The following is a 26,546-nucleotide window of genomic DNA, read 5'->3' as shown; positions in this document are numbered from 1 at the left end:
TCTGGGAACCAGGTGGATCAGTACTTGCTAGAACTAAATCAGACTAATATATGAATGACAGGCTTTTTTCTGCCCAGAAGTTTTCCCTTGTTGTTAACTCTGTTAATCTGTCATTGCCAGAATTTCAGTTGTAGGTGGTGAGTTTCAAAAAAAGAGAAAAAATTTAATGCAGGCTGTGGGATCTACCAAATAAGCGAGAGAACTTTGTTAAGGAGTCTGTACCTACCAACTGTGTACTGTGTCTTCTTCTTTTTTTTTTTTTTTTTCCTACCTTAAAAAAGAAATGAACTTGCAGGTTATTTTATTAAAGATAAAATTTTCCTGTGATGGTGGGGCCTCCAGCAGCATGTTGAGGCGGGATGGAAAGTCACTTGTAAGTTTAAATTTTTTATATACTGGGGCCGCCTATATTATGTTACTCATTTTGTCATGTAAAAGATAAAACTTAGTCTCAGTTGTACAATTTATTTGTATCTGATATTCTATGTGAAGTTTCCAGTTAAGGCTCTAGGCCAGGGATGCATAGTTTTAAGATCCTATACCCTCTTTTTGTGCAGCAGTACTACTATTTAGAATTAGTAACTTTTTTTGAGTGGGGCAGGGAAAGAGAAAGAAAAATGTTAGACTTTCTTTTCTTGATTATAACAGTGATGTTTATTGTTATAAATTTGGAAAATAAAATGACTCAGATATTATCACTATTAAAATTTTCTATATTTTTCCTAATGTGTCTTCTCTCATATTTATGATTATTCCCAAGCTGAGGTTCTGCTTCTTTCATTAATAACATGCTTTTTTTTTTTTTAAAATTTATTTATTTATTTATTTATGGCTGTGTTGGGTCTTCGTTTCTGTGCAAGGGCTTTCTCTAGTTGCGGCAAGTGGGGGCCGCTCTTCATCGCGGTGCGCAGGCCTCTCATTATCGCGGCCTCTCTTGTTGGGGAGCACAGGCTCCAGACGCGCAGGCTCAGTAATTGTGGCTCACGGGCCCAGTTGCTCCGTGGCATGTGGGATCTTCCCAGACCGGGACCCGAACCCGTGTCCCCTGCATTGGCAGGCAGATTCTCAACCACTGCGCCACCAGGAAAGCCCAATAACATGCTTTTTTATTGGAATAATATGTCACTTGGATGGACCATTTTTCATTCCTCCATTGTTGCATATTTAGGTTCTTTCAGGCATTTCAACTACTGTTTTCTATATTGAAGTGTTATACTGGGAAATTCTAGCAGTGATTTGTAGCTATTCATATACCTTTAACCAAACAAGGGGCTTTATCTGCTAGAAAAAGTCCTAACCAATTCTGAATTATAGGTTTGGTGAGAAATGAAGTAGTGAGTGAAGTAGTGAGTGATAAAGGTCCTGTATAATGAGCATATATAATCCTAGCAGTCAGTGAGTCCATAGACATTGGAACCAGATTTCCTTCCATTCTAATGTCCTTTTGCATAAAACTTTTATTCACATCTGATTATTCCCTTAAATTGATTATAGAAATGGGATTATTAGGTCAAAGGATTTGAACTTTGAAATTTCTTAACACATATTACCAAGTTGTTTTCCAGAAGGGTTGTGCCAGTTTACACTCTTAAATGTAGGGCAGGAACAGAACAGACTAGGAATAGAAGGGAACTGCCTCAACTTGTTAAAGGGCATCTATGAAAAATAAGGATGTCTGCTCTTGACACTTCTGTTCTACATTGCCAGGGAAATAAGGTAAGAAAATGAAATAAAAGGTAACCAGTTGGAAAGGAAGAAGTAAAACTATCTCTAATCAGTTTGTGTGTGTGTGTGTGTGTGTGTGTGTGTGTGTACATACACACAATATAGAAAATTCTATGTAATCCACTAAAAAACTCTTAGAACTAATAAATGAGTTCAGCAAGGTGGCAGGATACAAGATCAATATACATAAATCTGTTGTAGTTCTGTACACTAGCAGTGAACAATCTAAAGTGAAATTAAGAAGACTTTAATTTATAATAGCATTAAAAAAAATAAAATATCTAGGAGTAAATTGACAAAAGAAGTGTAAGGCTTTGTACCTTGAAAGCTACAAAATATCATTGAAAAAAAATTAAAGAAAACCTAAATAAATGGAAAGACATTACATGTTCATGGATCCAGATGCATACTACTCCCCAAATTGATCTACATATTCAGTGCAGTCTCTCTCAGAATCCCAGGTAGCTTCTTTTCAGAAACTGACAAGCTGATCTTAAGATTCATATGAAAATTCAAGAGGTAAAATTGTCAAAAATATTTAGAAAAACAAAATTGGAGGACTCACACATAGTGATCTCAAATCTTACTACAAAACTAGAATGATCAAGACTGTGTGGTACTGGCTTTAGGAAAACATATAGATCAGTGGAGTAGAATTGAGGGTCTAGAAACAAACCCTCATATTTATGGTCAGTTGATTTTTGATGAAGATACCAGCACAAGTCAATGGAAAAGAACAGGCTTTTCAACAATCAGTGCTGGGTCAAGTGTATATACACATGCAAAAGAATGAAATTGGATCCCTTTCTCACATCATACACAGTAATTAACTAAAATGGATCAACGATCTAAATATAAGAGCTAAAATCACAAAACTCTTAGAAGAAAATGTAGGAGTAAATTTTCATGATGTTGGATTAGCCAAAGCCGCCTTTTTTTTTCTTCTTTTTGAAAACATTTATTTATTAATTTTATTATTTATTTGGCTGTGCCGGGTCTTAGTTGCGGCATGTGGGATCTTCTAGTTGCGACATGCGGGCTCTTAGTTGTGGCATGCGGGATCTAGTTCCCTGACCAGGGATTGAACCCAGGCCCCCTATATTGGGAGTGTGGCGTCTTAACCACTGGACCACCAGGGAAGTCCCTCCAAAGCCTTCTTAGTTATGACAACAAAAGCAGAAACTAAAGGAAAAAAATAGATATATTGGACTTCATCAAAATTTAAAACTTTTGTGTTTTGGTGGACACCATTGGGAAAGTGAAAAGACAACTCAGAATGGGAGAAAATATTTATAAATCATATATCTAAGGGGCTTGTCTCTATAATATATGAAGAACTCTTACAACTATATAATAAAAAAGATAGCCTGTTTAAGAAGTAAGCAAAGGATCTCAAAAGACATTTCTCCAAAGAAGATACGCAAATGGCCAATAAGCATATGAAAAGATGTTCAGTATCATAGCCATTAGGGAAATGCAGATCAAAACCACAATGAGATACCATCTTATACACACTGTCAGATGGCCATAGTAAAAAGGAGAAGTAATAACAAGTGTTGGGGAAGATGTGGAGAGATTGGAAGACTCATACATTACTGGTGAGATTGTAAAATGGTACAGCTACTTTGGAAAACAACCTGACATTTCCTCAAAATGTTATGTGTAGATACCATGCGACCTAGAACTTCTTCTACTCTTAAGGATATATCCAAGAGAAATAAAAACATGTCCACACAAAAACTTGATACCAATGTTCATAGCAGGATAATTCACAGTAGTCCCAAAGTGTAAACAACCCAAATGTCAATCAGTTGATGAATAGATAAACAAAATCTGGTATATCCATACAGTTGAATATTATTCTGCCACTAAAAGAATTGAAGTACTTACACCAACAAATTGGATAACTTAGATGAACTGGACACATTTGTAAAAACACACAACCTACCAAGAATCATGAAGAAATAGAAAATCTGAACAAACCAGTGAAGAGATAACTCTGTAATAAAAAATCTCCAACAAAATAAAGCCCAGTACCAGATGGTCTTACTGGTGAATTCTACCAAACTTTTAATGAAGAATTAACACCAGTCCTCTCCAGACTATTCCAAAACACTTCAAACTCATTCTATAAGGCCAGCATTACTCTGGTACCAAACCTAGGCAAAGACTACAAGACAAGAAGTCTATAGACCAATTATTTTTCTGATGAATATTCAGCAGATTAAATTCAGCAGTGTATTAAAAGGATTATACACTATGACCAAGTGAGATTTATTCCTGGAATGCAAAGATGATTCAATATATGAAAATCAATCAATGTAATACACCACTTTATTACAGTGAAGGGGAAAAATCTACATGATGATCTCAGTAGAGACAGAAAAAGCATTTGACAAAGTTTAACGCACTTTCATGATAAAAACACTCAACAAACTAGGAATAGAAGGAAACTGCGTCAACATATTAAAGACCATATATGAAAAGTCCACAGCTAACATCATACTTAGTGGTGAAAGACTAAAAACTTTTCTAAAATCAGGTAGAAGACAAGGATATAGTTTTCCCAAGCTATCCGAAAGTAGAGTGTTCTTGTGAAACCCATTGTAAGCTCAAATGGCATAAAGGGAAGAAGCAATTACCTTAGGACACATCTTGCTAATGGAATCACAAAATAAATTGAAATAAAGCACAGGTGCTCACAGACACAGTTCAAAGTTATGACCGCTTGATGCTGAGTGTAGTTGCCAGGGAAGGGGCTTGGTAGTGCCACTCTCACTGCTCAGGGTGCATGCTGCCTCTATAACAGCTCACTGCAAAATCAACACTGAATGCTATTTTTGCTTTTTACCTTTCTTTTGTAAAAGCAGAATTCCTCTGATTTCTTTTGGTTAGCGAAAACAGATACTAATGTAGGTCTGTCATAAAAGCAGAGTGGCATAAAGCGAACTTTCCAAAAATGGGGGATTCCTGTTACCTGCTTTTGTTGCTTCTGTTCAACATAGTGCTGGAAGTCCTACTCAGAGCAAATAAGCAAGACAAAGAATAGATGCCCAGATTGGAAAGGAAGAAATAAAATTACGTCTGTTCATAGACAGAATGGTCTTATGTGCAAAAAACCCTAAAGATTTCACATACACACACACAAAGTTAGAAGTAATAAATGAATTCAGCAAAGTAGCAGGAAACAAAATTAACATGCAAAAATCAGTTGCGTTTCTATACTCTTAACAGTGAAAAATCTGAATAAGAAATGAAAATTCCATTTACAATAGCATCAAAAAGAATAAAATACTTCGGAATAAATTAATCAAGGAAATGAAAGTATTGTACACTGAAAATTACAAAACAAGAAGTTAAGGATGACACCAATTAATTACAGATATTTGTGTTTGTAGATTAGAAGACTTAATAGTGTTAAGATATCACTACTACTCAAAGTGATCTACAGATTCAGTGCAACTCTTATGAAAATTCCAACATTGGTTTTTGCAGAAAAAGGTTTATTTGCTTTATGTAATTTTAAAAGTATTATGTAAAATATCAAACATATACATAAATTTAAAAATGGTATAATGAAATAACACTCCCTGTACCCACTGCCCACCTTTAACAATTATCAACTCATGGCCAATCTTGTTTATATATAATCCCATATCACAGTGATCTAAACTACAATCTTGGGCTTCCCTGGTGGTGCAGTGGTTAAGAATCTGCCTGCCAATGCAGCGGACATGGGTTCGATCCCTGGTCCGGGAAGATCCCACATGCCGCAGAGCAACTAAGCCCATGTGCCACAACTACTGAGCCTGCGCTCTAGAGCCCGTGAGCCACAACTACTGAAGCCCGCACACCACAAGTACTGAAACCCGCGTGCCTGGAGCCCGTGCTCCGCAACAAGAGAAGCCACCACAGTGAGAAGCCTGCGCACTGCAACGAAGAGTAGCCCCTGCTCGCCGCAACTAGACAAAACCCGTGTGCAGCAACGAAGATGCAATGCAGCCCCACGCAAAAAAAAAAATTTAGGCTATTATCACAAAAGTAAAAATAAAAACAACAGAAAATAACAAGTGACAAGATGTGGAGAAATTGGAACCCTTGTTCTTTGCCAGTGGGAGTCTGCAGCAGTAAAGCTGCTGTGGAAAATGATAACGGTGATTCCTCAAAAAGTTAAAAATAGAATTACAATACCATATGATCCAGCATTTCCACCTTTGGGTTTATACTCAAAAGAATTGAAAGCAGCATCTTCAAGAGATTTTGTACCCCATGTTTATAGCAGCATTATTCACAGTAGCCGAAAGGGGAAAGCAACCCAAGTGTCCTTGGATTCATGTATTGATAAGCAAAATATTTATAGGTAATAAAGTATTATTCAGTCTTAGAAAGGGAGAGGATTCTGACATATGCTACAACATGGATGAACCTTGGGGACATTCTGCTAAGTGAAATAAGCCAGTCACAAAAGGACCAATATTGTGTGATTTCACTTCTGTGAGGTACCTGAGGTAGTCAGGTTCATAGAGACAGAAAGTTGAATGGTGGTTACCAGGGAGGGAGGTGACAATGGGGAGGTATTTATTGTTTAATGGTTGCAGAATTTCATTTTTGCAAGATGAAAAGAATTCTGGAAATAGATGGTGGTGATGGTTGCACAACAGTGTAAATAAGCTTAATGCCACTAAACTGTACATTTAAACATAGTTAAGAAGGTAGATTTTATTTTTATTTTACCACAATTTTTAAAAATGAAAAGGAAATACTGATTGATATATGCTGCAACATGGATGAACCTTAAAAATATTATGCCAAGTGAAAGAAGCTAGTTACAAAAGATGATGTATTGTATGATTCTGTTTACGTAAGATGTCCAGAATAGGCAAATTGATAGAGATAGAAAGTAGATTGGTGGTTGCAGGAGACTTGGGGAGGGGCTTGGAAATGGAGAGTGACTGCTAATTGGGTACGAAGTTTTTCTGAGGTGATGAAAATTTTCAAAAATTCATTGTGGTGATGGTTGGATGACTATGAATACATTAAAGATGTTACTTAAGACAAGAAAACCCCAACTAGCTCCCAAGAATTTTGATAAAAATACTATATAAATTGAGCGGGATAAGTATTGTGGGGAGGGACAGGGTCTTTTATAGAAGATGAGGCTGGAAAGGTAGGTTAGGACCAAAAATGATGTTTGACCTTAAATACTATACAGAGGAACCAAAATATTAACTTCCACTTTTTTCCCAAAAAAAAAAAAATAGTGTGTTTTGACCAATGTTTATAGTGATTTTATTTGATCTTTGGCAATCTGATAAGTAAAAATAGTATTCAGTCTTTTTAATAATTATTTTTATTACTGTGCAGGTTGACTGAACAGTTTTCTGTGTAGAGGCCATTTATATTTCTTTATCCATATATTACCTTTTTGTGTCCTCTGCCCATTTTTAAATTAGAGTATCAGTGTTTTTCTTAATTGATTTTAAATGTTTTTTTTTTTTACCTAGTACAAATGTTCATCTTTTGAGTGATTTACATAAAAACTATCCTGCCATCTGGTTTTCTTGCTCTCCATGTGTTTCTTAGGTTACTGATCAAAAAGTGTTTGTTGAGTTGAATTGAGGAGAAAAATATTTATGAAACAGATTGTAGTGTGTTCCAGAATAACTAAATGAACCTTTCATGATTGTGAATTTTGCATGATCAGTAAAAGTTATAGGAAGGTGCTTTAGTTACATCAATAAAATATAGCAAATAATGCTTTTAAAGGAAAAAAATTAAAATCTTAACTAGTAATGACTTCCTCCTTTGGGTTACAAGGAAATACAGAGTTAGCATCATGTGTTGAAATTTAGAGGTAAAGAACATAGATCAGAATGTGTAGGTGCCTGTCAGGAGATACGATCTATGGCAAAAGGATGGTCAGGAGTTTAAAAGGAATCTGTAGGAAAGTAGGTGAGGGGTAGGTGGAGATGGAAGGAGGCGGGGGGTTCCTTTTCCCTGCCAATATTTCCTGAATAGCTGAACAAGAAATATGTTATTTTTGGGCAGATGTTATAAGGTAATAGTAATGGGAACTATGTATAATGGTTAAGAGTATAGTTGGAATCCTTGCTTCTTCCACTATTACGTACTCTCTGTTTTCCTCATCTGGAAAATGGAATAACAGTACCTAACTCATAGGTTTGTTGTATCAAATGAGATAAACTGTGTGAAGCACTTAGGTTAGAATATTGCACATAGTAAGCACACAGTAAAGTTTACTGTTATTATAGCTTGGTGGTAGATTGATTGTGAGGGCAGAAATAGATCAATTATATAATAATTTTTTATAATTAAGCAGAGAGGGTGGATGTTTGGGAGAAATGAGTATTTCAGTTGTAGTTCTTTAGTGAAATTTTATTTTGTGGAGATCATATATCAGGAATGGTGCTGACCCAGAAGTTAAAAATAAAGAAACTTTTTCCTGAAAGCTTAGAAGTAGTCTCTATTTCTAAAAGTTGTCAAGAAGGGTGAAAAACTTGTCACGCCTGACTAGCTGTGATTGATTGGTTAACCCACCAGAAGTTAAAAAGTGAGTTCACTGGTTGATCAAACCCAGGCAGCGAAAAGGAAGTCAGAAGAGTGTGAAACTCAATATCAGACAGTAGAACAGATGCCAGTTGCAGAAGCCATAGAGTGCTATGGCCATCAATAAGGAGAAAGAATTCTGCTAAATTCTGTGGTGGGGAAAGGCAGGTGGTGAGGAGTGGAAGTGGCAGAGCACCACTTAGGGCATCATTACCATTTAGGGCACTGAAATAAAAAGACAGCTGTTATATCGCCCTGTGGTTTTTGAGCCCTCTCTGAGGAAGCGAATAACCCCTTTTTCTTCATGGCATAAAGAGGATGGGACACTCAGGCTGGGGGATTGTTTCACTTTTGCCGTTTCGTAGGTGTGTGATAATGGGCAAATTATTTAGTGTCTCTATGCCTTGTGTGTTACAAGGAGATAATACTTTTCGAGTAATTGTGAAGCTTAAATGAGATAATATGTGAAGTATTTTCACCTCTGTAGTAGTTTACCATTCTTTATGCTTACCATAAAGTCAACCTACGTGCTAACATGTCTTAATATGATAATGTTATAGAAGAGACTTAATATAATAGTTGATCTATCATGCAGTTACTACATAAGACTTTCAGATTTCTTATTTCTTTTAGTTTGTGTGTAGAATTTTGTTGAAAATCAGATGTTAGAATTTGGAGGGTATTATGCCATGTGTCATACCTTTAGAAGTATATCTCATGTTAAAAGAAATATCTGTGGCACAAATGTCCTTTTTAATACATAGGCACAGTCCTCCTTTATAGCTCAGAAAAGGACATGAACAAGGAACAAAAAACCGATAATTTCCAGTAAATATTAGCAAAAATATTCAGCCTCACTGTAGTTAAAGGAAACGTAACTTAAGTACAACATATTTTTTACCTGTCAAAAACTGGGAGTGTTTTTAAAAGACCTTCTCTTACCTGATACTTTTTAGAATTATAAAAATAACATATCTGGTTGAATTAAAGCCCTGGACATGTAGAAATAAAAAACATAAATGAGTAGACGAGAGACATATGCGTAGATGCTCTGACATTTGGCCAACAATGAAGAGACACCAGCGGCTTCCTCTTTTTTAGTTTCTTTTCAGACATTTTTTTGTGAAAAACAAGTATACACCTTGTTTAATCATTAATTTTTACAGAGTTGAGGACATAATGTGCAATGTTCTGTAAAACAGACATTTTGTGTATCATGCAGCCATTTTTAAAAACCAAGATAGTGTTTTATAGTTTATTTTTTTTTAAATTCTAATGTGAATTTATTTACTTATTTTAAGTATTTATTTATTTATTTGGCTGCATCAGGTCTTAGTTGTGGTGTGCGGGATCTTTTGTTGTGGCGTGTGGGCTCTCTGTTGCGCCTTGTGAGGCTTCTCTCTAGTTGTGGTGCGTGGGCTCTAGAGCGCATGGGCTTAGTTGCCCAGTGGCACGTGGGGTCTTAGTTCCCTGACCAGGGATTGAACCTGTGTCCCCTGCATTGGAAGGCGGATTCTTAATCACTGGACCATCAAGGAAGTCCCTGTAGTTTTGTAATTTGGATATATTTTATTTTACTAGACTTTCCCCATAAACGGGTCTTTAGGTTATTGGTTTTTAGCTTTTATTAACAGTGCTCTATCAAACATCATTAAATGTAAATCTGTGTGTATTTCTTTGAGTCTTTCTGTAGATACATTCTTTTTTTAAAAAATTGATTTATTTGTTTTTATTTTTGGCTTTGTTGGGTCTTCGTTGCTGCACACAGGCTTTCTCTAGTTGCGGTGAGTGGGGGCTACTCTTCGTTGCAGTGTGCGGGCTTCTCATTGTGATGGCTTCTCATTGCGGAGCATGGGCTCTGGGCACACGGGTTTCAGTAGTTGTGGCGCGTGGGCTCAGTAGTTGTGGCTCGTGGGGTCTAGAGCACAGGCTCAGTAGTTGTGGCGCACGGTCTTAGTTGCTCTGCGGTATGTGGGATCTTCCCAAGCCAGGGATCGAACCTGTGTCCCCTGCATTGGCAGGCGGATTCTTAACCACTGTGCCACCAGGGAAGCCCTGTAGATACATTCTTTTTTTTTTTTTTTTTTTTTTTTATACATTCTTAAAAGTAGAGTTGTTAGGTTAAATGATACAATTCTTTTTTTATGTTACTAATTATAGCCAAATTAACTTATAAGAAAGCTTATACCAGTTTACATACTCATTACAATTTTGTGTGAATGGCTAGTTTACTGAATCATAGTACATTATTGATTTTACTTTTTTTGTCCAACTCATAAGAGAAATTAATACTTTTTTTTATTATTACTTGTGAGGTTAAATATTTTTTTCATGTTTTTTACATTTCTTCTGTGAAGTGCCTCTTCCTTTGGCATTTTCTTACCAACTGGAGAGATTTATTAAAATATGGATATTAATGCTTCATGTGTTTCACATATCATAGATAATTTTTCTCCTTTCTGTTGCTTGCCCTTTTTCTATGTTCTTTGTTAATTTAAATCTTGTATATGGTCATTCTGTCAGTTTTGGAGTTTTTTGAGGGAAAGTGGTTTGTCTGATGCTTAGCCTTTTGGAAAATTACAAGAATGTTTTTCTGTATTTTTTTCAACTTCTATTCTAGTTCAAAAATCTTAGATATTTAAATTGTTTTTATTTTATTCTCTTATGCTATCTTTAATCAAGTTCCCATATGTTCTGGGCTCTCCTGTTTTACTGATCCTTTTGCATGTCCTGCTGCCATATCACTTTGTTTCAATTATTGCAACTTATATTACCTTTTAATTTCTGTAGATAAGGGTCTCCTCTCCTCTCCCCCCTTAAGAGAAGATCTTGCGTATTTTCATGCATTTAGATGGATATGAGCTGTGAAAACTTATCAGTGGAGATTTGACTGGAATTACATTGAGGTTTATTTGGAGAAGGGCAAGGATTTTTTTAAAAACTTGGTCAGTGTATGGGATCATAGATGGGTATATTTATGTAATGCTTGAGAGTGAAAATTGGTATAACTTTCAGAGAGGGTTTAAGGGCATGGTAGGGTATGTGGCACATACTAAATGCTCTGTACATATTTGACGTTGATATTATAATTATTATTTCTTAGAAGGTAATGTGTCTTGTAAATTAGCAATTCTATTTTTAGAAGCATATAAGGAAGTAATGACTTTACGTAGATGTAGCTATGAGACTTCTTCATAGCATTGCTTATAGTAGCAAAATGTTAGAAACAATTTAATCATCTAACAATAAAGGATTATTAAACAGAACTATGGCATATTATTACTGTGGAATACCATATAGCTATTAAAATTATGTAAAAGTTAAATGATAATAAGGAAAATTGTTTACCCTCTATATTATGAACTGAAAAAAGTTTAGAAAGGAATATATAAAGTTTATTCCAATTTTTGTTTTACAGATAGATGTATTCTGGGAGTACTAGGAAACCTGTTGGGGTGATAGATGTGTTCAGTACCTAATTGTAGCCACAGTCTCACAAGTGGTATACCTGTGTGAAAACTGTTTACAGTATACCTTCTGAATATGTGCAGTTTATTATTGTCAACTAATATATCAAATCTGTAAAAAAAATTTTGTTCTTTAAAATGTAATAAACTTAAGGAAAACGAGCTTATTGCTTCAAGAAGTAAAACCATTAGGATATATACATAAATACAGAGAGATTGATTTTAAGGAATTGGGTCACATGATTGTAGAGGCTGGCAAGTCTGTCATTTGTAAGGCCTACTGGCAAGCTGGAAATTCTGGCAGGAGTTGATGTTGCAGTCTTGAGTTCAAAGGCAGTCTGGAGCAGAACTCCTCCTTCTTTAAGTGACCTCAGTCCTTTCTCTTAAGACTTCAAATGATTGGATGAAGCCCACCCACGTTTGAGCTCTCCTCAAAGTCTACTGATTTGAATGTTAATTAAATCTAAAAATACCTTTACACAACATCTAGACTGGATTTGACCAATCATCTGGGTACTATAATGTAACTGAGTTGACACATAAAATTAGCCATCTCACTTGTATTAGAGTGATTTCAGCAGAGTAACAGAAAATCCAATTGGAATGGTTTAAACTGTGTGGAAGTCTCTTAGCTTTCATAGGAAGAGGTCCAGAGATTGGGCAGGCTTTAGGGTAAGTTGATTCAATGGCTTAAGGATGTCAACAAAGACCCAAGTTATGCTATCCATACTGTCTGTTTCATTCTCACTGTAGTATGGCTTGGAGAGGCAGTTGTTCGTATCTGGTGAGAGACATCCTGGCTTCCCATGGCTCTTTGAAGATGTACTTATGCCTGCATATCTGTAAACCAGTCACGAGCAGGAGGGTTGCCAAGAACCTACTTAACATAAAATGTACCCAAATTAGAATATCATAAAAAGGAAAGAAACTAAGGAAAGTACCACTTTCAGAACTCAGGAGCTTACTTGGCGAGAAAGAGATAGCTGAGTTATACAGAGGTCGATTCATTGGCTTTACGTGAAATCTGAAGACACTAGAGTATTATGTAAGAAGATTGAGAAATACCTGCTCTGCTGAGCAAAGTAAAGGTTACACACATTTTTTTTTTTTTTCATTTAAGTTAGTCTGTATATGTAGGACAGGTGGGAATTGGCAGCCAAACATGCTGAGTCATAAAGGTAATGGAATTATTGACGATTTTTAGTTTAGGATGTGGAAAGTTGCATTGATATCCTCTTTTTTTAATGTTCTGACTTCAGTGTTTTATTTTAGTGAATGTAATAGTTATTTACTGACTTGTCTGCCATCATTGGACTTGTTCATAGGGTTTAAGTTCATTTCACTCCTAGGTTTTCAGGTACCAGACTGCCGATTTGGGGATTTTGGGTCATTTTAGTATATAATGGGATTTTCTAACAACTGTTATACACATAAGATTTGTCCATTTTTACAGATACTTGGGGTAGTAACAGGAATTGAATGATTTTTGTACTTCAGAAAGCTTTTTTGTTATTTGTCTCTGGCTTTACATGAGTTTTCTAAAAGGGAATTAGAATTTTACATTATGTTCTAGATTTAATATAACTTGAAAAACTCTCGGCTTCATGAATATAGGTTGGTATTGGCCCTACTTTGGGGTAGATATTGTATTGGACATGTTTTGGTGTCTGCTACCACCAGTTTACCCTACTTCCTATTTACTTCATATAATAGCCTTGAGCTTTTTATTTTTGTTTTTGAGGTTCCAGCTTTTATCTCTTCTTAGTCCATGTAACTGTGGAACTGACTTCACTTCTAGCTCCCGAGATGCATGTCGTTCAGGTCTGGCCAGTTAGAGCATTACAGTCTTTCTGTCGCGAGGCTGAGACTTTTCCTGAGATCTCACGTATTGAGTGAGGTCCTCTTACTTGTGGGGTGTGAGCCTGAGAGCAAGAAGGGGCTATTGCTGCAGCAACCATCTTGAGCACCGCAGCAAAGAGTAGCCCCCGCTCCCCGCAACTAGAGAAAGCCCAAACGAAGACCCAACACAGCCAAAAAAAAAATTAATTTCCCATTTCTCTTGCTACTTTGCCCAACCCAGCCAGGGTTAACAGTCTGTTATATATCCTTCAAGACCGTTGTCTATGCACAAAAATGGAAATAGAGATAATAAAAATATATATTTAAGTATATAAACAGAGAGAGTCAGTCAGGCAGTCAGTCAAGCGGAGATACAGAGTCCAGCAAAAACACAGTTTGATAGACTCACAGACGGGGACACAGAGAAAGAGAGATAAAGACAAGAGGCATAGAAAGCCCCACAGAGAATCTGACAGGAGCACACACACACACACACAAATACTTTCACTGTCTTAAAAATCCTGTGTTCTACCTATTCATTGCCCACTCCCACCCCCAACCCCAGCAAACACTTGATTTTTTAACTGTCTCCATAGTTTTACCTTTTCCAGACTATCATCAAAGTTGGAAACATACAGTATGTAGCCTTTTCATATTTGCTTCTTTCACTTAGTAATATGCATTTAAGTTTGCTCTATGGATTTTTGTGGCTTCATACCTCATTTCTTTTTAGTGCTGGTCAATATTCCATTGTCTGGATGTACCACAGTGTATTTATCCATTCACTTGCTGAGGGATATCTTGGTTGCTTCAAAGTTTTGACGATTATGAATAAAGCAGCTGTAAACATTCATGTGCAAGTTTTGGTGTAAATGTAAGTTTTCAGCCTCTTTGGGTAGATGTCAAGGAGTGTGATTGCTGGATTGTATGGTAAGAGTATGTTTGCTTTTGTAAGAAACTTCCAAACTGTCTTGAAAAGTGGCCGTAGGATCTTGCATTCCCACAAGCAATGAATGAGAGTTTGTTGTTCCATATCCTCACCAGCATTTGGCATTGTCATTGTTATGGATTTTTTCATTCTGATAAGTATGTATGGTATCCCATGGTTGTTTTAATTTGCCATTCTCTATTGAAATATGATGTTGATAATCTTTTCATATACTTATTTGCCATCTGTGTCTTCCCTTTGGTGATGTATCTGTTCAGATCTTTTGCTCATTTTTTTAATTGGGCTTCTTGTTTTCTTATTGTTGAGTTTTAGGGTTTCTTTGTATATGTTGTATACCAGTCCTTTATCAGATATGTGTTTTATAAGATTTTCTCCAGTCTGGCTTGTCTTTTCATTCTCTTAATGGTGTCTTTTGCAGAGCTGAAGTTTTTAATTTCAATCAACTCCAGCTTCATTCACAAGCACACCATTTCTTTTTTCCAGATTGTGATTTTGGTGTCATTGTCAAGCCCAAGATCACCTGGGTTTTCTTCCTTGTTATCTTCCAGGAGATTTTTAGTTTTGCATTTTGCCCTTAGGTCTATGATCCATTTTGAGTTAATTTTTGTGAAGTGTGTAAGGTCTGTATCTAGATTTGAATTTTTTTTTTTTCCGGCATGTCTGTGTCCGCTTGTTAAGCAGCATTTGTTGAAGACTTTCCCTTTCGCACCAAAGTGCCTTTGCTCTGTTGTTGAAGATCAGTTGTCTGGTTTTGGTATTAGAGTAATGCTGGCCTTATAGAATGAGTTAGGAAGTAGTCTGTCTCTTTGTATTTTCTGGAAGAGATTGTAGAGAACTGGTACAATTTCTTCCTTAAATGTTTGGTGGAATTCACCAGTAAAGCCATCTGGGCCTGGTGCTTTCTGTTTTGGAAGGCTATTATTGATTCATTTTCTTTAATGGATTTGGGCCTATTCAGGTTATCTGTTTCTCATTGTGTGAGTTTTGGTAGATTGTGTCTTTCAAATTATTGGTTCATTTCATCTAGAATATAAAATTTGTTGGCATAGAGTTGTTCATATGTTCCTTTACTATGCTTTTAATGCTTTGGGGAGCAATAGTGATGTGTCCCATCTTTCATTTCTGATATTAGTAATTTTTTCCTTAGTTAACCTGGCTAGAGGCTTACCAATTATATTGTTCTTTTCAGAGAATCAGTTTTTGGTTTCACTGACTTTTTTTTTTCTCTTGATTTCCCATTTTCGGTATCTCTGATTTGTGTTCCAATTTTTATTATTCTCTTCTGCTTACTTTGCTGTTTTTCTGGCTTCCTAAAGTGGACGTGTAGGTTATTGATTTTAGGTCTTCTTTTCTAATACGTGTATTCAGTGCTGTAATTTTCCCCTAAGCAATAGTTTTGCTGTATCCCACATACTTTGGTAAATTGCATTTTTATGTACTTCAAAATATTTAAAAATTTATTTTTAGACTCCTTGTTTAACCCACGTGTTATTTAGAAAAAAATTTAAGAAGTATTTTGCAGTTTTCCAGCTATCTTTCTGTTACTGATTTGTAGTTTAATTCCATTAGCATACTTTGTATGATTTCCGTTCTTTTAAATTTGTTTAGGTGTGTTTTATGCCTGTGACTGTGGTCTGTCTTGGTGAATGTTTCATGGGAAGTTGAGAAGAAGATGTATTCTACTGTTGTTGAAATATTAATATAGATATAAATTAGATCCAGTTGATTGATGGTGCTGTTTAAATATGTTCTCACTGATTTCTTCCTATTGCATTTGTCAATTAATGTTAGAGGTGTTTTGAAGTCTCCAACTGTAATAGTGAATTTATCTATTTGTGCAGGTCTATAAGTTTTTTCCTAACATGTTTTGACACCGTTTTTAGGAGTATACACATTAAAGCTTGTTACGTCTTCTTGGAGAATCGACTCCTTTATCATTATGTAATGCTCCTCTTTATTCCTGATAACTTCTTTTGCTCTTAAGTCTGCTCTGTCTGAAATTTAATATAGTTACTCCTGCTTTCTTTTGCTTAGTATTACTCTGTCTTTATATTTAAAGTGGATTTCTTGTAGGCATCGTACAATTGGGTCTTTTTTTCTTTTCTTTTTTTAATTCACTCTAACATTCTGTGTGTTTTAATTGGTGTATTTTAGACTGTTGGCATTTAAAGTACTTGTTGATATAGGTGGATTATTATCTACTGTATTTGTTATGTTTTCTATTAGTTGCCCTTGCTTGTTTTTCTTCTACTCTTTTTCTGCCTTCTTTTGTCTTAGTCTTTTTATATGACTCTATTTCTTCTCTTTTCTGAGCATATCAACTATTCTTCTTTTAAAATTTTTCTTTAGTTGTTGCCCTTGTGTTTGATACATTTACAATTTGTCCAAGTCCTCTTTAAAATAACATTTTACTACTTTTGGGCTTCCCTGGTGGCACAGTGGTTAAGAATCCACCTGCCAATACAGGGAACGTGGGTTCGAGCCCTGGTCTGGGAAGATCCCACATGCCGCAGAGCAACTAAGCCCGTGCACCACAACTACTGAGCCTGCTCTCTAGAGCCCACAAGCCACAACTACTGAGCCCGCGCGCCACAACTAGTGAAGCCCGCGTGCCTAGAACCCCTGCTGCGCAACAAGAGAAGCCACCGCAATGAGAAGCCTGCGCACCGCAACGAAGAGTAGCCCCCGCTCGCCACAACTAGAGAAAGCCTGTGCGCAACAGTGAAGACCCAACGCAGCCAGAAATAAATAAAATAAATTTAAAATAAATAAGTAAAATAACATTATACTACTTTAGGTTGTATAGGTACCTCATAGCAGAGTATTCCCATTTCCTCCATCCCATCCCTTATAATATTGGTTTTCATTTTACTTATCCACAAGCTATACTCAGTGAATGCATTTTTGCTATTATTATTTTGAACAGACTGTTAACTGTTTGGTCAATCAATAAGAAAAATAAAGATTTTATTTTACCTTCATTTAAGTTGGTAGGTTTTTTCTTTCAACACTTTAAATATTTCATTTCACTCTCTTCTTGCTTGTATGGTTTCCGAGGAGAAATCCAGTATACATTTTATCTTTGCTATTGTAAAGGTAAGCTGTTTTTTTTCCTTCTGGCTTCTATCAAGATTTTCTTTTTGTCTTGGATTCTCAGTAGTTTGAATGTGATATACCTAGGTGTAGATGTTTTAATATTTATCCTCCTTTATCTTCTTTAAGTTTCCTGGATCTGTGGTTTGATATTTATCATTTGGGGAAATTTCAATCATTATTACTTTCAGTATTTTTTCTGTCCTCCCTCCCTCCCTCCTTCCCTTCCTTCCTTCCTCCCTTCCCCCTTTGATTCTAGTATTCCCATTTACATGTATGTTGTAATTGTCCCACATTTTGGATATTCTTTTTTTCTCTTTTTATTTTCCTTTGCATTTCAGCTTTTGGAAGTTCCTTTTGACATATCTTCAAGCTCACTGATTCTTTGCTCGCATATGTCTGGTGTATTGATGAGCCCATCAAAGGCATTCTTTATTTCTGTTACAGTGTTTTTGATTTCTGTCATTTCCTTTTGGTTGTTTCTTAGAATTTCCATTTTTCTGCTTACAATACCCATCTGTTCTTGCATATTGTCTATTTTTTCCATTAGAGCCCTTAGAACATTAATCATAGTTACTTAAAAATTCCTGGTTTGATAATTCCAATTTCTCTTCTATATCTGAATCTCCCTGATGCTTGCTTTTTCTCTTCAGACTGTGTTTTAGCATGCCTTGTAATTTTTCACTGAAAGGCAGATAAGATGTATTGGATAAAATAAACTGAGATAAATCGGCCTTTAGTGTAAGGTTTTATGTTTATCTGGCTAGCAGTTAGGTTGTGTTTATTGTTTGCTGAAGCTGTGTCAGAGGCTAAGATTTCCTCCCCTGTTGTCTTTTGGTTTCTCTGGAGACTTCTTAAATAAGGTCTGAGATATGCAGTTCTTTCAGGTGTTGTACCCTGTTATTATATATGATGCTAAGTTATGGGGGGAGGGGAAGTGTTCTGTAGCCCTGTGATTTGGTCTCAGTTTTTTAGTGAGCCTATATCCTTCAGACATGTTTATCAGTTTTCTTGTTTCTTTTCCCTCTGAAGTGAGACAGGAATGCTAAAAGGTGCTTGAGTTCAGTGTTTCTTTCCCCTAAGTCAAAGGCTAGAGTGTTCTGGAGTTGGATATTTCCTCTTTGCCATGCTGATAAGGCTCTTGTTGAACCCCAGTTGGTTAGGCTCTGGTAAAATAGTTTCTCTTGAGGGCAAACCTTGTTAAAGAACAGAATGCTTTGGGTGTATTTCATCATGACTGTTTTTCCTCTCCCCTTGCTGGAAGAACAACTTGATTTATCTCTGATCTTCAGTAGCGATAAGCTGGTAGGGTTCCTGGTGATAAAACTCCCAAAAGGTGGTGGTGAGGGCTTCCCTAAGACTGGAACCCCTGGAGTTTTTACTCTTAAACTTGTTCACGCTGAGCCTCTAGCAATTGTCAATTACAGTTTAGGCTTTCCTACCAAGGTAATGGTTCTTGTGGAGGTTTCTGCTTCTGGGCCTCTGCTCTGGGGAATTGGTGATTCTCTGTATCTACCTGCCTCTCTCACCAATTTTGGGGGCAGTGGTTTGCTCTGTGACCTCAGTTCTCTGATGGATCTAAGAAGAGCTGTTGATTTTTAGTTTGTTTTGCTATTTTCTCATTGTGAGGATGGGTGTGGCGACTTCCAAACTCCTTACTGTTGGACCAGAAACCATAATTCCTCTGTGCTAATTGTTTGTTTGTTTTAATTCTGTATTTTACTTTTCTTATTAAGGAATACAGCACATCGCTAGGTGATAAAACTTTCTTTTATCTAGCTGCATAATGTGCCATGGTATGGATATACTGGGCTTATTCAACCATTCTCCCTTGATGGGCACTCAGTTTTCCCCATCTTTTTTCCATTACAAACAGTACTGCTAGAAATGTGCTTATCCATGTATACTTGCATACTGGTGCTGATATTTCCTTAGGTTACTTCCAAAAGTGGGATAGTCAAGTCAAGGGATATTTTCTTTTGTCAGCATACTTTGCCAAAAAATTGTAGCAGTGTATGAGTTTCCTTTCATTTGGACATCACTGGATATTGCCAATCTGATAGGTGAAAATGGTTTCTCATTGTTTCTTTGATTAGTACTTTCCTGATTACTAGTGAGGTCTGAAGCATCTTACATATGTTTACCGTTTTGATTTCTTGTGTGCATCTTTATTTGTGATTTTGCCGTTTCTTTCATTTGGGTTATTTGTTTTTTCCTTATAAATTTGTATATTAGGCACAGTTGTTAATATATTTAAAAATTATTATTTGTGCTCCTTGTAGAAAAGTCAGAAAATGGCAGCATAAGAAGAAAGTAAAAACCACCCATCTACTCACACAGAGATAAACTGCTCTTAGAATTTTGATATTGGACATTTTTCTAAGCATATGTATGTATATAAATTCCTACCAAAGTGAAATTTTACTTGGCATGCTATATAAAAAATATTATTACATATGATTTTATTAATGTTTAAATACAATGTAGGAAAAAATATCAAGCAATAGAAAAAACTTTTTGAAATGCAGGTCATGGCCCGCGAAACTGATTTCATGACCCACAGTTTGAAAACATTGCTTAAAACTACGTAAATATACAACCTCGATAGAAATAAAAACCAAATTAAAAATATGGGAACAATAAATATATCCCTTAATTCAGCATAATTTGAATGCCTTCTAAAATTTTCATTTATTTAGTTTTGTTTCAGACATTTAAAAAATTCAGTATTACTGAAATGTTCAAACATACTTAAAAGTAGAGAAGATGGTATGATGAATCCCAGTGTCCACATCCCTCACATTTAGCAGTTATCACATTTTGCTAATCTTGTTTATTTCTCTCCCCCCACTTGTTTTTATTTTGCTGGGTTATTTTTGAGTGAATCCCATGCATTATATTGTAAACATAAATTCTTGGTTATCTGCCTTTAATCTATAATGAAATTGCTATTATGTTAAAAAATACAAGAAAGAGGCCTACCTAACAAAATTGGCAACTTTATAATATTATCTAACTGTCCATATTTAAATTTATGTAGTTGTCTCAAAAATATTTTTAATAGTTGGCTTTATTTGAATCAGGATGCAAACAAGAAATCTGCACATTGTATGTGGTTAATTATTATCTTAAGTCTGTTGTAATCTACAGTATCCACTCTTGCCTTTTAAAAATTTTACTCCTTTATTTATTGAAGAATAGACCACAATTTGGATTTGACAGATGCTTCCTTTTGGTGGTGGGTAGCTTGTTCTTCTAACTCTGATATTTCCTGTAAATGGAAGTTAAATCCAGATGATTATTTAGATATAAGTTCACTTCTTTGGCAATTGTACTTCAGAGGTGATGCTGGAAGCTATTATCTGTTATAGTTTCTCTGGGCAGGAATTTGGGAGCATCTTGGCTGGGCAGTTTTGGCTTGGATTCTCTCATGAGATTGCAGTGAGATGTTGACTGGAGGTCACTAGAAGGTGTAACCAACTAGAAGGTTGGGAGAATCTACTCCAGGGTGGCTCCCTCACATCACTAGCAAACTGTAGTTCCACTGTTGAGGGGAGGTCTCAGTTCTTCTTAGCACCGGCCTTTCAAAAGTGTTGCTTGACTATTCTGACAGCTTGGTGGCTGGCTTCTCTCGGGGCAAATGATCCAGGAAAATAAGATGGAAGCTGCAGTAACTTTATGACCTAGCCTCGGTGGTCAGTGACATTACCACGTCTTCAGTATTCTGTTGGTCACACAGGCCATCCTTGAATAGACGGCATGGATACCAGCAGATGAAAATTACTGGGGTCACCTTAGAGGCAGGCTACTGTAAATGATTTTAATTTAAAATTAAAAGTACAGGATTTATAAATTTTTGATCCTACACTTGTCTTTTTTTTAATACTGAAAACCTTGGTTCCTAAGAAATTAACATTGTCCTACAATATACCTATAATAATTTCAAGATAACAATGTTAATGTTAATTAGTAAGAAGACTACTGAATGCCGTTTAAGATTTCTTATTGGTTCTTTTTGTCCTTAGCATATGCCCCACTAGGGATAATATAGTCAGAATACCAGATCAGTTAATGTAATATAGACGGTTTGATACACATGTAGGTTCATCTGTTTCTAATTTTTCAGGTACTGTTTTTCTAACCTTTTCAGTTTGATGATGTATAGTTAATCATGTGAAACATTTACATGGTCCCAAACTCAAAACTGTAAAACAGGGCACATTCAGAGTAGTCTCATTTTCATTCCTTTTTCCAGTTCTCTCCCTTACCTAGGGACAACTTTTTTTTTTTAAGTGTTTAGTTCATCCTTACAGTTTTTCTTTGCTGCATATTCCTCCCCCTTTTATAGAAAAGATGCCATATTAATAACTGCTCTGCTGTTCCTGGTTCTTTTCATTTAATTATATATACTGAAAATTACTCCCTATCAGTAGATAGACATGGCTACACAGTACTCTGCTGTGTGGCTCTATCCTAGTTTATTCAGTTAGTCTCCCACTGACAGATGCTTGCGTTGCTTCCAGTCTTTTGCTATTAGAAATAATGCTGCTTTGAATAGCTCTCTGCCTACACCATCTTGTATTTTTGTCAGTGAATTTTTGGGACAGGCCCCTAGAATTGGGCTGGTTAGGTCAGAGAGAAATGGAAATGCTAAATACGATTAAGCTAGCTAGATATTGCCAAATTCCCAGCAATGTATGAGAGTGTTCCTTACAGCTTTGCCATTAGAGTCTGGTGTCATACATTTGAGTTGCTGTCAGTTTGTTATTGTGGTGAAGTTTTAGCTTGAGAAATAAATTTTTATTATGAACAAGGCTAAGCGACTTTCCATTGGTTTAAGGGCAGTTGGCTACTGCTTTGTGTGTGTGTGGTCTGGGTTATCGCTCTGTCTTTTGCCCACTTTTCTGTGTGGTTATTAATCTTTTTCTTTTCAATTTAGAGAGGCTTTTTTAGTGGGTATAAGTAAGTTATCTGGAATAAGTTGCTAATGATTTTTTGCCAGTTTGCTATATTTTTCTAAATTTGCTTACAGTGTTTTCGGCCACTCAGTAGATTTTTGTTTTTACGTAGTTACATTATCAGTCTTTTCCCCTTGTTGCATCTTGGTTTGATTCCTAGTTAGGAAAGTTTTCCCCACTCTGAGGTTATTAAGGAATTCATGTTTAAAAAAAATACTTTCATGGTTTTATTTTTTATATTTAGAACTGGTTCGTTTGCTTTTTATGCTGGTATATGTGCTGTGAGGAACAGACCAGTTTTAACTATTTCTATCTGGCTGTTCACGTTGTCCCAATATTGCTGATCTATAATAAGTTGATCTTTTCTCCCACTGAATTGGTACGATGCCACCTTTATCATTTACTGAAGTTCCATATATACCTGGGTATAATTCTGGATTTCTGTTTTATTTCATGTTCCTTTAGCAGTATCGCACTTTTTAATTATAGGAATTCACTATGCTGTCTTAAACTATCTGGGCTGGTAGAGCCTAGTGCCCACCCCGCCTTTCTCTTTCAGATATTTTCGTTGCTATTCTTACTTAGTTATTTTCCTATGTGGATATAACATCAGCTTATCTAATTGTAGGAAGAAAACAAGGTATTTTTAAAAATAGAGCTTTGTTTAATTTATAAATTACTTAGGGAAAATCTTTGTCATGTTGAACCTTCCTAAGAATGTATCCATTTTTTTCATTTATAGTTTTTTGCCTTTTAAAAGTGTTTTGTAATTTATCTCTGAAGTATTTTGCACATTTCTTAAATTAAAAAAAATTTTATTTATTATAAATGGGACCTCCATTTTTTTTCTTTTAACTGGTAGTTATGTTAATGACTACTGTATGTTTTATTTTATTTTTTTAGATCTTTTTAAAAAATTTATTATTTATTTTATTTTTGGCTGCGTTGGGTCTTCATTGCTGCATGCGGTCTTTTCTCTAGTTGCGGAGAGCAGGTGCTACTCTTCGTTGAGGTGCATGCGATTCTCATTGCGGCGGCTTCTCTTGTTGTGGAGCACGGGCTCTAGGTGCGTGGGCTTCAGTAGTTGTGGCACTTGGGTTCAGTAGTTGTGGCTCTCGGGCTCTAGAGCGCAGGCTCAGTAGTTGTGGCGCATGGACTTAGTTGCTTCGTGGCATGTGGGATCTTCCCGGACCAGGGCTTGAACCCGTGTCCCCTGCATTGGCAGGTGGATTCTTAACCACTGTGCCACCAGGGAAGCCCAATGACTACTGTATGTTTTATTTCTGCTGTTTTTTTCTAAATTGTGTCACTGTTTTTAACAGTTTTTTAAATTGAATGTGTATGGCCTTTCAGAGAACAAACGTTCAGGTCATCTGCATGCAGGGATAGTTTTAGCTCTTCTGTTTCAATTCTTACTCTAATTCAGTACTGTCTAATAGAAACAGAATGCAAGACGTTATATTTTAATTTAAAATAATCTGTTAGTCTCATTTTTTAAAGCTCTGTTAATTTTAATAATATTTTTATTTTACCCAGTATATCAATAGATTATTCCAATATGTAACCAATATAACAAATTATCAAGATATTTTATTTTTTTTAGTTGTTGTAGTAAGCTTTTGAAATCCCATGTACGTTTTACACTTCAGGTATGTTTGGACTAGCCACATTTCAAGTGTTCAGTTGCCACACGTAGCTAGTAGCAGTTGTATTGGGCTGTGCAACTCTAGATACTCTGTGTGTAACTGTGTTACTTAATAACATCAAAGATAGTGGGATAGATGGATCAAATACACAATCTTTGTTAATCTACTTTAAACTCAGTATCATCAATATATTTCCATATCAATATTGTACCTCTACAGTGTTTTTCGAAGTGCATGGTATGGTATAGATGAACCATAATAACCCATTTGTTTGTTTATTTGGTTTGGTTTTTTTGCTTAATGTTTTTAGGTATTTTATTATTATATTGGTTTTAGTGAACATGCTTATAGATAAATCTTTTCTATCTTTTATTTCCTTGTGCTAAATATCTATAAAAGCCCTTGCTACGTAAAAGGGTACATGACTGTTAAAGCTTTGGGTGCATGTTGCCAAATTATATTTTGTAAATATACCAGTTTACTACTGGCACTATATAGCAATGTCTGTTTATCTCACACCTTTGTTAATACTGTGTAGTTTTTCTTTTGAAATATTTTCCCTTTAGTTAAAAGTAGTATATTGTTTGATTTGTATATTTTGATTAATAGTGAGATTAAGTACATAGGCCTTTTTTTGTGTATTGACAGTTAATTTTGTTTTTCATTTTCTCATGCTACTGGTCTTTTTTGGTACTGATTTGTAAGACTGTTTTATATTAAGAAAATTAATCTGTTATGTTGCAAATAGGTTTCTTCAGCTTGTCATTTATTTGCCTTTTACCTCTATTTCATATTTATTTCTTACATATGTGTTTCTAAATTTTTATTTAGTGAAATTTGTCAGTTTTTTAATAGGTTTGTTTTTGGTATAATTCCCAGTCTGCCTTTGGGGTTACACATTTGTCCCAGTACTATTCTGCCTCTTTTTTTCCTTCACTGATTTAAAATGGCTGTTTTCATAGTAGATACGTATTTGGGATTTTTTTTTTTCTGGTGTATATTATATGCATTTTTCTGTCTGTCTCAATAGTACAGTAGGTCATATTAATTTCTGGTGGGGCAAATGTTTATTTTCAGAAACGTTTTGGTCGATACCCTGGTTTTGTTTTCTTCAAGGTGAACTTTAGGATTAGTTTCTCAAGTTAAGTGTTCTTTCAGCAAAAGAAAATAACAGATCATTGGTCCTTTTACTGAAATTGCATTAAAATACAGAATTTTACAATTTGGTGAATCCTTAATAAATTTGTATAATTGTTAAAGTTTATTCCTAGTTGTTTATAGTATTTTTTTTCTATTGCAGAGTCATTTAAATTTTACTTTCTAATTGTTTCTAATTTTAATTTCTAATTGTTGCTGGCATATATAAAGTCTTCTATTTTTTGTGTATGATTTTTTTCTAACGCAGCTACTTTTTTTTTATTCTTTTGGATCTTTTAGAATCATCATCTCATATACCAATAATCATGTTTTTGTCACTTTCAGTATTTATACTTTGTTTTTAGTTTTACTTACTAACTTCTAGAATAGTTAGTAATAATGAACATTCTTGTCTTGTGTACAGCATCTGGCATTTTACTATTAAATATGACAATAGTTATTGATTTCAGAGAGGTACCATTATAAACTTTTAGGAAAGAATCTTTCTATTGCAAGTTTACTGTGAAATCTTTGCTCTGTTCTGTATTTTTTTTTTGGCCGTGCCACACAGCTTGCAGGATCCCTGGTCCAGGGATCAAACCTGGGCCCCACCGTGAAAGCGCCGAGTCCTAACCACTGTACTGCCAGGGAATTCCCTTTGCTCTGTTTTTAATCACGAACTGATCATGAACTTTCTTCAGATGCCTTTTTTTGGCATATTGATAACTTTTTTACTTTGAAAGATAGATGTATTGAATTTTATTAGCTTTTCCATTCTTGAATTGATAAATTAAACTGCCTGATTGAGATATTTGTAGATATAGCTTTAGATTCAATTTGTGCAAGTTTCATTTAGGAATTTTGAATCGATCATATGTATGTTGTGTATGTGCTATGTGCTGTTTTAGGTTTTAGTAGCAGGATTAATAAGCTGGTATTATAAAGTTGTAATTTGTATGCTTTCAAATGCTCTGGAGCTGTATAAAAGAATTAAATTATATGTTTATTGAAAACTTAATAGAGGTAATCTAAAGCCCGACTGAGCCCAGACTTTTTTTTATTAAAAGTAATTCTTATAACATCTTTAAATTTTCTTTGATGAACTATACTGATTTTATTCAGCTTCTGCTGAGAGACAATTTGTTCAATATGTAAAACAGCTAAG

At 35.4% G+C, this 26,546-nt stretch overlaps 1 protein-coding gene across 2 annotated transcripts in view; it reads left to right on the top strand.

The window, feature by feature from the left end:
* The window catches only part of CDK13 (cyclin dependent kinase 13), a 114,743-nt gene that overhangs the window by 44,449 nt on the left and 43,748 nt on the right, over nucleotides 1-26,546 (top strand). The gene's annotated exons all lie outside the window — the stretch shown is intronic.

This window comes from Eschrichtius robustus, chromosome 8 (assembly GCF_028021215.1).
Source record: "Eschrichtius robustus isolate mEscRob2 chromosome 8, mEscRob2.pri, whole genome shotgun sequence".
NCBI lineage: Eukaryota > Metazoa > Chordata > Mammalia > Artiodactyla > Eschrichtiidae > Eschrichtius > Eschrichtius robustus.
This window is presented reverse-complemented; position numbering and strand designations above follow the sequence as displayed.